Genomic DNA, 13,488 nt, shown 5'->3' with positions numbered 1-13,488 from the left:
GATGTACTAAATTTCTTTTTTCAAAAAAATATCAGAGCAAGCACTCCCCTTCTATTTTTGCTTGCCTCTGATGGAAACTGAGCTAAGATTTTAGGAACCTGGACCTTTGAGAACATGATACCAACAGGTGGTGACCACAGAGGATAGGTACAAAGGTCTTGAAGCTTGCTTAGAGCTTTGTTACGTAATGGCACACAAGCATGGATTGTGGTGCCATCACTGGCAAACCTCATCATATCACAGATGGGTGTGAGTGTTTGGGTGAGTGTTTGTATCAGTGTATGAGTGCTAGTGGGTGTATGCACATGCTTGTGTGTATTTACACCTTTGTGTACCTGTTAACATGTGATTGTAGATGTACCTGTTGTGTGAAACTCTGTTAAAAAATTGCTTTGCATTTGATGTGCAACTTTGAAGTAGTGTACAATTTATCTGAAGTTTTTTGCCACTCGGTTTTGATGTCTTTGAATGTGTACTTCTATCTTTGAGCAGGCGTATAGTACATGCTGCTAAACTAACTTTCTGAAAAACCGAGTTGACTTCTGTTGCTTTCCCTTGCTTACCAACCAAAGGGATGGGGTGGGGCTCAATTTTTCCCCTTGTGAAGGATGTTGAGGAGAGGATGTAACTACGGGGCCAGTTACTTCTTCAGTTACTGGTCATTAGTAGACATCACCTTCATCACTCCTTTCACACTCCCCTCTTGTTCCAATCTAATTATATAACACAATCATATAATGCAGTGTGGCTTTTGTTCATTGTAACAATGTACTCTTTAGGCAGCCTTTCTTCAAGCCTTCTGTTACCATTTTATACGCCAGTAAGTTCTGTCATCATCTTTCAGACTTGTAGGAAGAAAAGATTATTTGGGGACAATTGCTGTTTCACTTTATTTACATTTTAGATTCGTGGGCTGCCAGCCGAGAGGGTACAGAGAGTATGGCACAGAGTTAACACTTGCTGAATAAATGAAAGGAAAACTCATACACAACAACAGTACACACACATAGTAACAGGTACAATTAGTCACAGGTACAGCATTACAAATATGCAATGTTTTGACACTACTCTTTAGTTTACAGACAATTAATTTATTCAGTATTGTGCTGGAAGAGTCTATAGAATATGTGTACAACATATTACTTACCTTCCAGCTATCAGTTGATGCTGCTGTTAAGAAAAACCAATGATGGAACGATTTATTTTTGTGAGTACTACGTTCATTTGGTATCATACTTAGTTACTTTTTAGGTAAAATTAAGTTTCAGCATCTCATGACATTCACTATTTCTGCTTCGCAGATTTGCTTTGAGTTGTGCTGGCTTTGTCTTCCTTTGTATATACTCTTCTACTTTCTTTGTAAACATCTTGTTTGCAGTTTTGGGAGACAACCTTGCAATTGTGTATAGTGTTTATATATATCTGACTTGCCTTTCCATAGAGCTACTTGCAATAAATGTGTTCATGTAAATTATTCGTGTAAAGATTCAGTTTTTCATCATACTGTTGTCTCCACTCCTTTACTTATTTATTTGGTCATGGGGCTTGAACTCTGGACTTGGGCTTTGTCCCTGAACTCCAGCTCGAGGCTAACACTCTACCACTTGAGCCATAATGGCACTTCCGGTTTCCTGGTGGTTAATTGAAGAGTCTCATGGACTTTCGTGTACAGGCTGGCTTTGAACTGTGATCCTCAGATCTCAGCCTCCTGAGTAAGTAGGATTACAGGCATGAATTACTGGCACCTGGCTCTACTTCTTTATAAATATTTTCTGTGGTAGTACTGTGTTTTTGTTTATTTTAAATGAAGCAATTTTTATTTTTGTTTTTTTAAATGAAGAAGTTGGGGTAACGTGTGGTTGGTTTGAAACTTATTTTGCCTAGAAACATAAAGCCTAGAGTGAATAAGCTGAACTAACACTTGATTTTCCAAATACGAAGGGGATACTAATATAGGACAATTCATAATATTACGTAGATTTTCATAAGGACCATGATGATATGGGATTCTTATATTGAAACAACTGCTTATGGAAGTTGAGGTGATCATTTACAAGTTTTCTTTATCTCCTTCGCTGGTCACTTAGCCTTATCCTTCAAATCACTCCATTTTCACTATTTTCAATTCCTTTGACCACTGGCAAGAAAAATCTGAGTACAGAGAGAACTTACACCAATGAACAGGCAGTGTTTTGCAGTGGTTGACTACTAAAGAATAGATTGAATATTAAGAATTTATGAGCAAATTATAGCTCCTATATCAGAAACCTAATGTTTACACAAGCACACACTAGGACAAATTCAATCATTCTTTGATTTGTGTTCTTTACTGAGATTTCCTTAGATGAAAGGGAAGAAAGGGAGTAAATGTATCAATAGAGTGGGGAAGCATCTGTGGGATCAGGCAAGCCAAGGGGTTGGGAGATAGGTCCCAGATCACGTGTAAATTCTACAAGCCACATGGGTTGTTTATATGCGAACAAGTCAATTGAATAGATTGAGCTTACTTGAAACACAAGAATATATGTGTAAATATATCCCTTCCTTCACAAATGGAAGGGATAGATTGCCGTCGTTGTTAGAAAGTATCCACAGCAGGCACCAGGAGTTTGGCCTAGTGATAAGAATGCTGGCCTAGCATGCACAAAGACCCAGGCTCGATTCCTTGGTACCACATATATAGAAAAGCCAGAACTGGTGCTGTGGTTGAAATAGTAAGGCACTAACCCTGAGGAAAGCCCAAGGACAGTGCTCAGGCCCTCAGTTGTGTCCCCAGGACTGGCAAAAAAAAAAGTATCCACAGCATGCATCATCTTTTCTGTGTAATTTTATGTTCTCAAAGACATTTTCAAAATTTTGTGAATGGGTATATAATTATATATGAGCAAATCTTCAAAGAGGGTACTCCATATTTGTTAGGGCATAGCCTAAATATATTTTATTTATCCTTAATAACCCTCAACGACAAACAGATACATCCATGCTTGCCAGTCTGCTTGATTTTCATAGGATCATTTTGAGGCTCCCGTAATAAAAGGACTTTAATTCATAGAACAGTAGGCAAATTATAGCTATAGCTTTTCCAATAATCAGCAAAATTCGATATACAAGAGTGAATACACAGCTTGGCTCCCTCTTTCCTAGTCCCATTTGTAGTACCCACATGTTCTCTGTAGAATGTGAAGGGGGGTATTGTCTCTAAAACATAAAACCTGTACAGAAAACTTGTCAGGTGAAAGATGCCTAAGTACATACTAGTTATGCACCTCCAGTGACTGCTTAGAAAAATATTACTAGATGCTAATTGATCCCAAAGGGCGTCTTGGATATGCACCAAAATGCTTTCCCAAAAATGTTTTGGGAAAACAAAATCAACACAAGGCATAACCTGGAAAATGTGAGCATGAGAATTCATATGGGTGAAGCAGATCCGACACCCTAATTTTTAAAATGCAAAACAAATTATGCACAAATTAATGCATAGAATGAGATTGGACCATATTCTGTTTTGGAAAATCCAATTCATTTTCCCTCCAAGATATGCATGTTAATGGATACGAGTTTTCAGGCAGCTACCTTAAGTCCCTGTTTGCTGCTTAAGTGTACTTCAGAGATAAGAAATGCAACTGAGCTGTACAAAATGAGACAACTTCCCTCCTGTCTCTTGTGCATGATAAATGCTAAAGCAATTAGGAACCACTGTTGCATGCTACATTGGAATTTGTTAGAAACATGAGTGCTGTGCTATGTAAATGGAGAAAACTTTAGAATAAAGTCCTAAGAATTTAGGAGGAGACCATTGAGCTTACTTAATTTTATACATTGAAGTTCATGAAACTGTAGAAGAAGCAATCCCTTCCTTGACTTTTCAATCTCAGAATATCCATTATAGGGTCTTCAATTTCACTGGTAGTAATCTGAATTAGCATTTCAAATAGCAATAGAAGCAAGGATACATTGAAATGGAAAGCAGACTTTTAAGGGTCTACAGAGAAATGTGAAGCTCACAATTCACTGTTTTTCTACGTTTATTATACCTGAGAAAGTTTTCAACATTTTTGCATTTTCTGCATCATTCTCAAGGAATATGTCATTTAAGACATATTTCTGCTAACACTTTGTTATTGTTGTTTTAACTTTTTCAGAAAGCGTATTAGGAATCACCTGCATGACCTTGGTCTTTGTCTATTTTAAGAAATAACAGTATCCATAATTAAATAATACACATATATAATTTCTATTCTGTTTCTTTCCCCCTTAATATTAAGGTTATCTTCATGCTGGGAAGACCAAAAGTAGTAGTAGTAGTAATACACATTTCTTTGAATTATAGCCAGATGCATTAGCTCCAGTAGATATAACACACATAGGGTAGATATTTGAATAAATTTGTTTTGAAAGATAAGCTAGTCTTTTGTGGGGGTGAGACAATATCACTAAGTCACCATTCAGTCTTTAGAGAGTTGAATAACCAATAAATGCATGTTTGTGTTCATCAACCTTAGTCATAAAGAAAGGCAAAGCAAAATAAATTGGGACTTTTTCACTGCAGCTAGAATGACTATCATCAAGAGTTCACACACAAATGTTGGTAGGGATATGGAGAAAAATGAACCTTTATACACTGTTGGTGAGAATGTGAACTAGTATACCTTCTATGAAAATTAGTATGGAAATTCCCCTCCAAAACTAAAAATAGCGATTCTCATTATCTCTGTATCCTGAAGAGCTGAGGTTATAGGCTTGTGCCAAAACATACCTAGCCCAAGAAAATGATATTAATTGAACCCATGTTACTAACTCATAATTGAGGCTAAAAGCTAATGTGTATATTTAAAGTACAAGAGCTTTATCAATTTGACCCTACATTGAAAGTCATAGGTGCTACATGGTGAATAATAACCTCTACAATGATTTTGATCCAATAAACATACATTCTGTGCTAGCACCCAAATCAATGTAACCAATAAAAAAAAGAAAGCAAACTTTAGGAAGATTTTCATTTCTGGCCAAAGAAGGCCAAATGTATTCTCCTACCTTAACAGACAAAAAAACCTAAGCAAATAGAAAAACCCAACCAGCCTTACATAGGAACTAAGGGATTTCAAGGTGCTGGATAAGATGCAGTAAAAGACTGGGATCTTGAAGAGACAAGAAACATGGTGAGTCCTAAGATTATCCTGGCTTACTGCACTGAGAGAAATTTTAGGCCATAGAGAAGAGTCAGGAACCCAGGAAGACTGTATGTATGCATGCATGCATGCATGTATGTATGTATGTATGTATGTATGTATTTGTTGGTCATGGGGCTTGAACTCTGGGCCTGGACTCTGTTCTTGACCTCTTCAGCTCAAAGCTAACACTCTACCATTTGAGCCACAGTGCCACTTCCAGTTTTCTTGTGGTTAATTGGAGATAAGAGTCTCATGGACCTTCGTGCCCAGGTCGGCTTTGAACCAGGATCCTCAGATCTCAGCCTCCTGAGAACTTAGGATTACAGGTGTGAGCTACTGGTGCTCAGCTCAAAAAATTTTAAGGCATACTTTCTTATTAGGGTTATAAAGTCTATGTTTTTCAGTAGTTCTATTAAGTGGGATGGTTTGAGTAATCCAGTAAAATAGATTAATGGAATCGACATAACCATATGATTGAAGTATATATTGCCTAGCAGAGAAACATTTAAAATACAAATTGATCAAATATAAGGATATAGGAAAAGATCTCATGAAACAGTAATAAGTGTTAGAATCACTATATTACTAACAAACTTTTAAGATAAAAGTTGCTACCAGTGATAAACACATTTTATAGGAAAAGGGGTAACTTCATTAAGATTGATTTAAAAGTATACACTATCCTTTGCATACACACACATGCACACACACACACACACACACACACACACACACACACACACACACACCTAAAATCAGAATCCTAAAATATGAAAAGAAAGCCTGAAAGAATTGAAGACACATTTAACCATAAATAGTGGAAAATTATTTCCTGTTTTGTTTACCATCATGTCATTTTATTTTTGTTAGCACATATTAATTGTACAAAGGTGTTTGATTGTGATATTTCTGTGCATGCATATAATATATGCTGGTCAAATTTACCCAATATAGTACTTTTTATCCCCCTTTTAAAACCATATTTATAGTATTCATTATTTGAATAATTTATTTCAATAATAGATACATCAACTGAGCAGGATATCAGCAAGAGCATAGAAGAGCTGAGCAACACTGTAAATCAACTAAACATCTTAGACTTCCATGGAAAACTCCATCCCAAAATAACAACGTATGCATTTCTCCCAAGAATACAGGTAATATTACTCTGAGATAGAGTGTTAGCCCAAAAAAGAAATCTCAGCTGAGTATAATTCTAGTTGCTCAGGAGCCTGAGATCTGAGGATATTGGTTCAAAGCTATCCAGGACAGGAAAGACTGTGAGACTCTCATCTCCAATTAACCACCCCAAAACCAGAAGTGGAGTTATGGCTCAAGTGATAAAAGTGCTAAGCTTTTGAAAAAGAGCTCAGGGAGTATGTCCAGATCCTAAGTTCAAGCAGCAGGATGGGCACAAAAAATATAGAAGGCTCAGTCCACTTTAAATAATTAAAATCTATGATGTATGTTCTCCAACCATAATGGAATGAAATATATATGGAAATTAACTTGCATTTCCTTAAATAACTAATGGGTAGGAGAAGGAATTTCAATATAAGTCAGACAATTCTTTGAAATTTGTAAAAACAAAATACTAAAGAGTTTCCAAAGAGAAGTTTATATTTATAAATAACTATATTTCAAAAGTTCTGCTTTTGAGGTTTTTCTAAACCTCAATAACCTAAACTTACATCTTATACACTAGACAAAGAAAATAAATAAAACCCAAAGTGAGCAGAAAAAAAGAAAGCTGGGCACTGGTGGCTCAGGCCTGTAATCCTAGCTACTCAGGTGGCTGAGATTTGAGGATTTCAGTTCAAAGCCAGCCCAGGCATTAAAGTCCTTGAGACTCTTATCTCCATTTCACTACCAGAAAACTGGAAGTTGCACTGTGGCTCAAAGTGGTAAGAGCACTAGACTAGACCTTGAGTTGAAGAGCTCAGGGACACCCAGACCTAGAGTTCAATCCCCACAACCAACAAAAAATAAAAAGAGAACAATAAAAACTATAGTATAAATAATGATATGAGGAATGGAGAAAACTAACAAAATTGAAAGTTGGTTCTTTAAAAAGAAACAAAATTGATAAGCCCTTATTATACAGATTAATGGAAAACAGAAAATTGATATCAAACTCGAGACATGTAAAAGAAGATATGACTAAAATTAAAAAATCAAAATGGCCGTGAAGAATTGTATACAAACCATCTAAGTACAATAGAATAGCCATGAACAACAAAAAGTGACAACAAGAAACAGAAAAACTATATGGTGATAATAAACAAGGTTGAATTACTAATTTGAAGAATAATTAATGGCAAAGACATTTATCTTCATTGATGTGCAATATAAATGGTTGTGCTTTTTTTGTTTGTTTTTGTTTTATTTGTGGGTCATGGGACTTGAACTCTGGGGCTGGGCATTGTCCCTGAGCTCTTCAGCTCAAGGATACCACACTACCCTTGAGCCACAGCAACACTTTCCATTTTCTAATGATTAATTGGAGATAAGAGTCTCATGGCTTTGTAGTGACCGGATGGTTTTAAACCTTGATCCTCATATCTCAGCCTCCTGAGTAGCTAGGATTACAGGCATGAGCCACATGCCTGGCTGTGTGGGCTTTTTTTTTTATTCACCAGTTCTGGGGCTAGAACTCAGGGCCTAGGTACTATCCTTGGACACTTTTTTTTTTCCAGTGCTCTGCCAAATTGAGCCACAGTGCCACATCCAGCTTTTTCTGTGTATGTGGTATGGAGGAATGAAACCTGGGGCTTCATGCATGCTAGGCAAGCACTCTACTATGCTCCCCCCCCTTAAATGTCTTCTACAAGAGTAAATCCTCATAGAGACCAAAACATTGATACTACAATTAGATAACACCATAAGCAAAGAAAACAGAGATATTGATCCTCTATGGAAATAGAAATAAAATCTTAAATTTTAAAACCAATCCAACAGCACAAGAAAAGGAATAGCCCGCATATCTTTCTTTTAGTGGGTCATGGGCTTGAACTCGCCCTGGGCGCTGTCCCTGAGCTCTTCAGCCCAAGGGCCTACATAGCTTTACTGGTTTATATTTGATAAAGAATTCTCACCAATATTGCTCAAACACCTACAAAAAATGAAGATAGGGAAATACTTTCTAACTTTTTTGTTTGTGTGCTGGTCCTAGAGCTTGAACTCAGGTCCTGAGTGTGATCGCTGAGCTTATTTTATTTGAGGCTAACACTCTACCATTTGAGCCATAGAACCACTTTTGGCTTTTTCTGTGTAGTCTATTGGAGATAAAAGTCTCACAGATTTTGCTTTCCTGTGCTGTCTTTGAACCACATTTCTCAGATCTCAGCCTCCTGAGTACGTAGGATTATAAGCATGAAATGGCTGTTTCCATCTTTTGTTATGTAGTTAATAACATAAAAGTACCAAGATAATTTGAACAAATTTTCTGCTTAACAACAACAATAATAATACTGAATTAGGTTTATAAGGTGCTTTAAAGCACACTATCTGAATATAAAAGTGCAAAGAGAAAGAAGAGAATGTACTCTTGTAGAATACAGAAGTAATATTATATGATTGCAAAATAAACTGTGATAAGCTAAAGATGTTGATCATAAACTTTAGAGCAGCCACTAAGCCAACTAAACCAAATATTGTAGTTAATAGGCTACAAAGGAGATAAAATGGAATAAAAAATATTCAAAAAAGCATAAAATGAACAACTGCAATGGAATCAATACAAACAACTAATAAAATGATAGATTTAAACTTAACTCTAATAAAAAAAACAAATGAATTGTACTCTTTTAAAAAGCAAATACTGTCAAATCAGGCATGGTGCTACCTGCTTATGTTCCCAGCACTTGGGAGTCTGAGGTAGACAGAGTATGTATTTGATGTTGCCTGGGTTACATGGTGAGAGTCTGGGTGCTATTTTTTTTTCCTGGTTGGTCACAGGGCTTGAACTCTGGGCCTGGGCGTGGTCCCTGAGCTCTTCAGCTCAAGGCTAGCAGTCTACCACTTGAACCACAGCACCACTTCTGGATTTCTAGTTAATTGGAAATGAATCTCACAGACTTTAGTACCTGGGCTGGTTTTGAACCATGATCTTCAGATCTCCGCCTCCTGTCTACCTAATATTACAGGCGTGAGCCAATGGCACCCTGTATTTTTTTAAAGCAAAGATTGTCTAGTAATAAAAAACTATATTCAATGATATGCATCCTCATAAAATGTAACTAAAGTAGCAAAAATAAAATTATGAAGAATGAATCATTTTGAAACTAACACAGAGAAAGCTGCATGACTATATTGCTATCAAGACAGATTCTAGTGCAAAGCATAGTAATTTTTCCTTACCTTATAGCTACTCTCATTCTGATGAGGGTATTTCATGAACAGAATGTAACTATTTATGTACTTACTAACATTATTTCAAATGAAACAAATGCAGACCCTACAAGTAGAAAAACCTTAGTACATTTTTACAAACTCAATGGTTTTTATTTGCACAGAGAAGCAAAAAAGAAAATGCAGATTTTCCATGGAGAGGGTAGAAGTATTCATAAATATGATATTACTTTGCCATCTATCAGTTGTATTTCCCGTGTTGCTGCTTGCCTCAAGGAATGTGTCAGTTGCTACCTCTTAAAGCAAACTGTCAACCTAAGGCACTCTTAAACCCTACGTCAAGGCTTCTTACTTGTTGATTTCTGGAAGCTAATGAGAGCCCTATTTTGTCCCCAAGATTGTCAACTTGGCTTTAACCTTTTCCTCCTTCTCCAATCTGATAATCATTTACTGTTTGGCCCATTTGTCTTGATATTTGTTCATCAGATTCTCAGCCAACATTTCTGCTGAAGGGAGCCAAATAAAGAAAGCAACTATATGTACAATAGCACCAATGGGGGTTATAATTAGCAAACTCAAGTTGCTTCTGTGTTTGCATACATTGTCAATGTGAGAGATATAATCAAGTTTCCTGCCAGAACAACAAACAACAAAATGTTTCTCTTTACAATGTAACTGCAGCATTGTCTATGACAGAAAGTAGATTCTACTCATCTGGACTGAGATGTTCATAACTAGTTTACTTGGGCACTAGTAGCACTACAAATTTTGTAGATAAGAAACATCAATTTCCCAGAGTTCACTTGGATTCAAGTGCCCTGCAAAAAGCCTCATAAGGTGGAAACCAGGACCACTATAAAGCTTGCTATAATGGCAGAATCTTAGAGTACATAAACAAGAATATCCCGAGCTATAGCAAACTGATGATGTTGGCGGGAAGAGCACTCATTCCTATCTGGAAGGCAATGTTCTCCATATATGCAATTGGCCACTTAGGATTCACTGCAACATAAGGTTCTGTGTGGTTTTATTTTTCCATTGCTAGGGATACATCTAGGTTCTGGTACATGCTAGGAAAGCACTTAATCACTTTCACTACATCCCTATTCCTGGATTTTGAGTACTGTGAAGCAGGGATCTTTGTAGCCAGGTGATGATTAGATTTGTGTGTGTCTCTGTGTGTGTGTGTGTGTGTGTGTGTGTGTGTGTGTGTGTGTGTGTGTGTGTGTATGTATGCATGTACTGATCCTGGAGGTTGACCTTATGGCCTAGGCTAATGCTCTATCATTTGGGCTACAACTCCACTTCAGCCTCTTGGATAGTCAATGGGAGATAAGATTCTCATGGTCTTTCTTGCACAGGCTGGCCTCAAAGAACAAAACCCTCAAATCTCAGCCTTCTGAGTAGCTAGGATTACAAGGAGCCACTGGTACCTGGCTGATGATTAGATTTTGAGTATAAAGAGTTTAGTAATTTGTTCCATAACTTTGGCAAAGTCACTATTTCGAGGCTGAAGTTGTGTAATTGTGAATAGAAGACCTACTAGAATTATTAAGGTTCAGATAAAATACATGAAGAATGGCAGTTAAGAACTATGTAAATATTAAGTTGTTTGCTTCTATTGCTGCTGAAACAGTGGAGGTAGTTTTTAGAGGCTAATCAAGTCAAATTATTGGGTGAGAAGAAAATACAGAGATTGACATCTGGGTCTTACTAAGAGTTATGACAGACTAGCCTTACTTAGCAAGTAATTTTATTGGCTCTGAAACATTAAGGTAGAAACTACTTTACCTGGAATTGTGTTTCCTTCTTGTTGGCTCTACATGGCTATGACTGAAATTAACAAATAATCGGAAACTACCTTTATCCATACAGCTCATTGACATCTTCCTTTATCCCTACTATAAGCATTCACTCTGAATACCTCTATGGCCAGAGGGAAGTTGATCCAAAATTTCTGTAGGCTTTACCTTTCAAAGAGGCTCTTGGGACTAAGAAAACCAATAATTGTTCATTTCTCTGCTAGTGACGTTTTGGGGGACTTTTCTGACTTCAGGCATGTATACTTCATTTGCCGGATTGCTTTGGTGGAGACTACTACTAGAAATTTTCTGTTTGGAACTTTCAGAGACTGTTGATATGTATGTAGAATCAAGTCTACCCATGGGGCAAGTTACAAGTTTTCATTTGGAGTGCGATGGATTAAGCCAAATGACCACCTAGGGAAGTAAAAGTTCTTGCTTTATAGACAAGATTTAGAAAGAGTTATATAATTTAAAATCCTCATTATCATGTTTTGCTTCATTTTACCCTAAGAAACTAGGAGCACAGTTTGTAAGATAGCTTGTTAAACTGGGTCTGAAATTGAATGGTGCTCAACCATATTTTCACTGGCCTGTTGCTCAGTTCTAAGTGGCAAATTGCTTACTAATGCATCATTTTTTATCAATTAGCTCTAATTTAAGTACACAAAAAACATTTTCCTTTTACTTTGGAAACCAGAAGTACTAGTATATTCATCAGGTTAGCAATAGCAAAAAGCCAACACACTTCAAATAGGACCATCTGAGGAAAGTTTAAGGAAAGAATTAAGCTAACACTAAAGGGTCATAAAATAGAGTTGAAGAATCCAGATCTGGAATCATAGCAACAAGTAACATGTTACCATACCTAGATCTGAAAGAATGACAACCAACATGTTATAAGAATTAGAGATAATTAAGAAGAGCATGCCATCGAGAAGAGAAAGGACATTCAAATGCTAACCTGATGTGATCCCATAGAGAAGGAGCCACAACAATAACAAATACCCTAATCCCATTCTTGTCCCCTTTCTCTATTAGCCTGCTGTGGCACCCCATGGATTGAGCCAGAGGGCTCAGAAATCTGAGAGCAGAAATTAGGGCAAAAAATTATAATGTGGATCTGAAGACAGAGAAGGATAACTGGCAAAAACTTGTATGCTGTCAGCAATTTCTTATCTTGTGGATTTATGTGTTGCCTAAGTTGTCCACTCAGAAAAATAGAGAATGGAAAATATAAATGGTATTTTGTCCCACAAACATATTGGGAGAATAGGTTGATGAGCTAGCTTTCTCTGGAAAGCTACCACAAGCAAAAAAGTCCCAAGATCTCTCCTAGAGTTTTCAAGACTTGGTAGTCAAAGACACATTAGCATCCTTCTCCTGAGTATAGATTCTAGTGACAACACACTTTTCTGGTTGAGTAGACTTTGAATTGCTATCTCTTATAGTGCCTTAAAGCTACTAAGCATTCAATGAATGTTAATGTAGAACTTGGGACAAAAGCTTCTCTGAATTCAAGTCCTACAGTGTCTCCCCATGTGAGTTACTCCTACTGTGTAAACCTTCAAAACATCCTGAATATATTCCAAAAACCACTGCTATCAAAATGGCAATGATGTATGAGTTTAAATATTATTCATTTTATTTTGGAGTGGCCCAGGGAAAAAGGTATTTGAATAGTTCAGCCTGAGAAAAGAGCTCTTCTTCCAAAAAAGCCAATTGAAGCCTTGGCCAAACAAAAGTGATTTATTTGCTTCTGTGCTGAGAGGCACAGGAAGTATGGGCAGAGCCAACTCCTAATCAGTCTCTTAAGAGAATTTCAAAGCCGTGCCTTCATTTTGGATACAGACATTGAAAAACTGGGCCTTCTCTTACAATATTTGGATTTTTATGAGTCTAAATGAATACATGAAGCTTAAAACAAGGAACCAGGAGGCAGAGCTTTAGCCAAAATTGTAACCACCATCAACAACATACTCAACGAAATCATTACACATGCTGATCCATTTTTATAGGCAATAGTGCCCTCTTGTGTTAACTTCTTAATAAACTTTTCATGTCTTGGCATGACCAGTGAGTTTTCAATTAACCAGGCTAATTAAGACGAAGAATCTCACTGGCACCACAAGAACTAGAAAGCGTTTTTCAATTGGGTGGGA

This window comes from Megascapheus bottae, chromosome X (assembly GCF_031878675.1).
Source record: "Megascapheus bottae isolate mThoBot1 chromosome X, mThoBot2.hap1, whole genome shotgun sequence".
Taxonomy (NCBI): domain Eukaryota; kingdom Metazoa; phylum Chordata; class Mammalia; order Rodentia; family Geomyidae; genus Megascapheus; species Megascapheus bottae.
The sequence above is the reverse complement of the archived record's forward strand: the minus strand, read 5'-3'. Positions refer to the sequence as shown.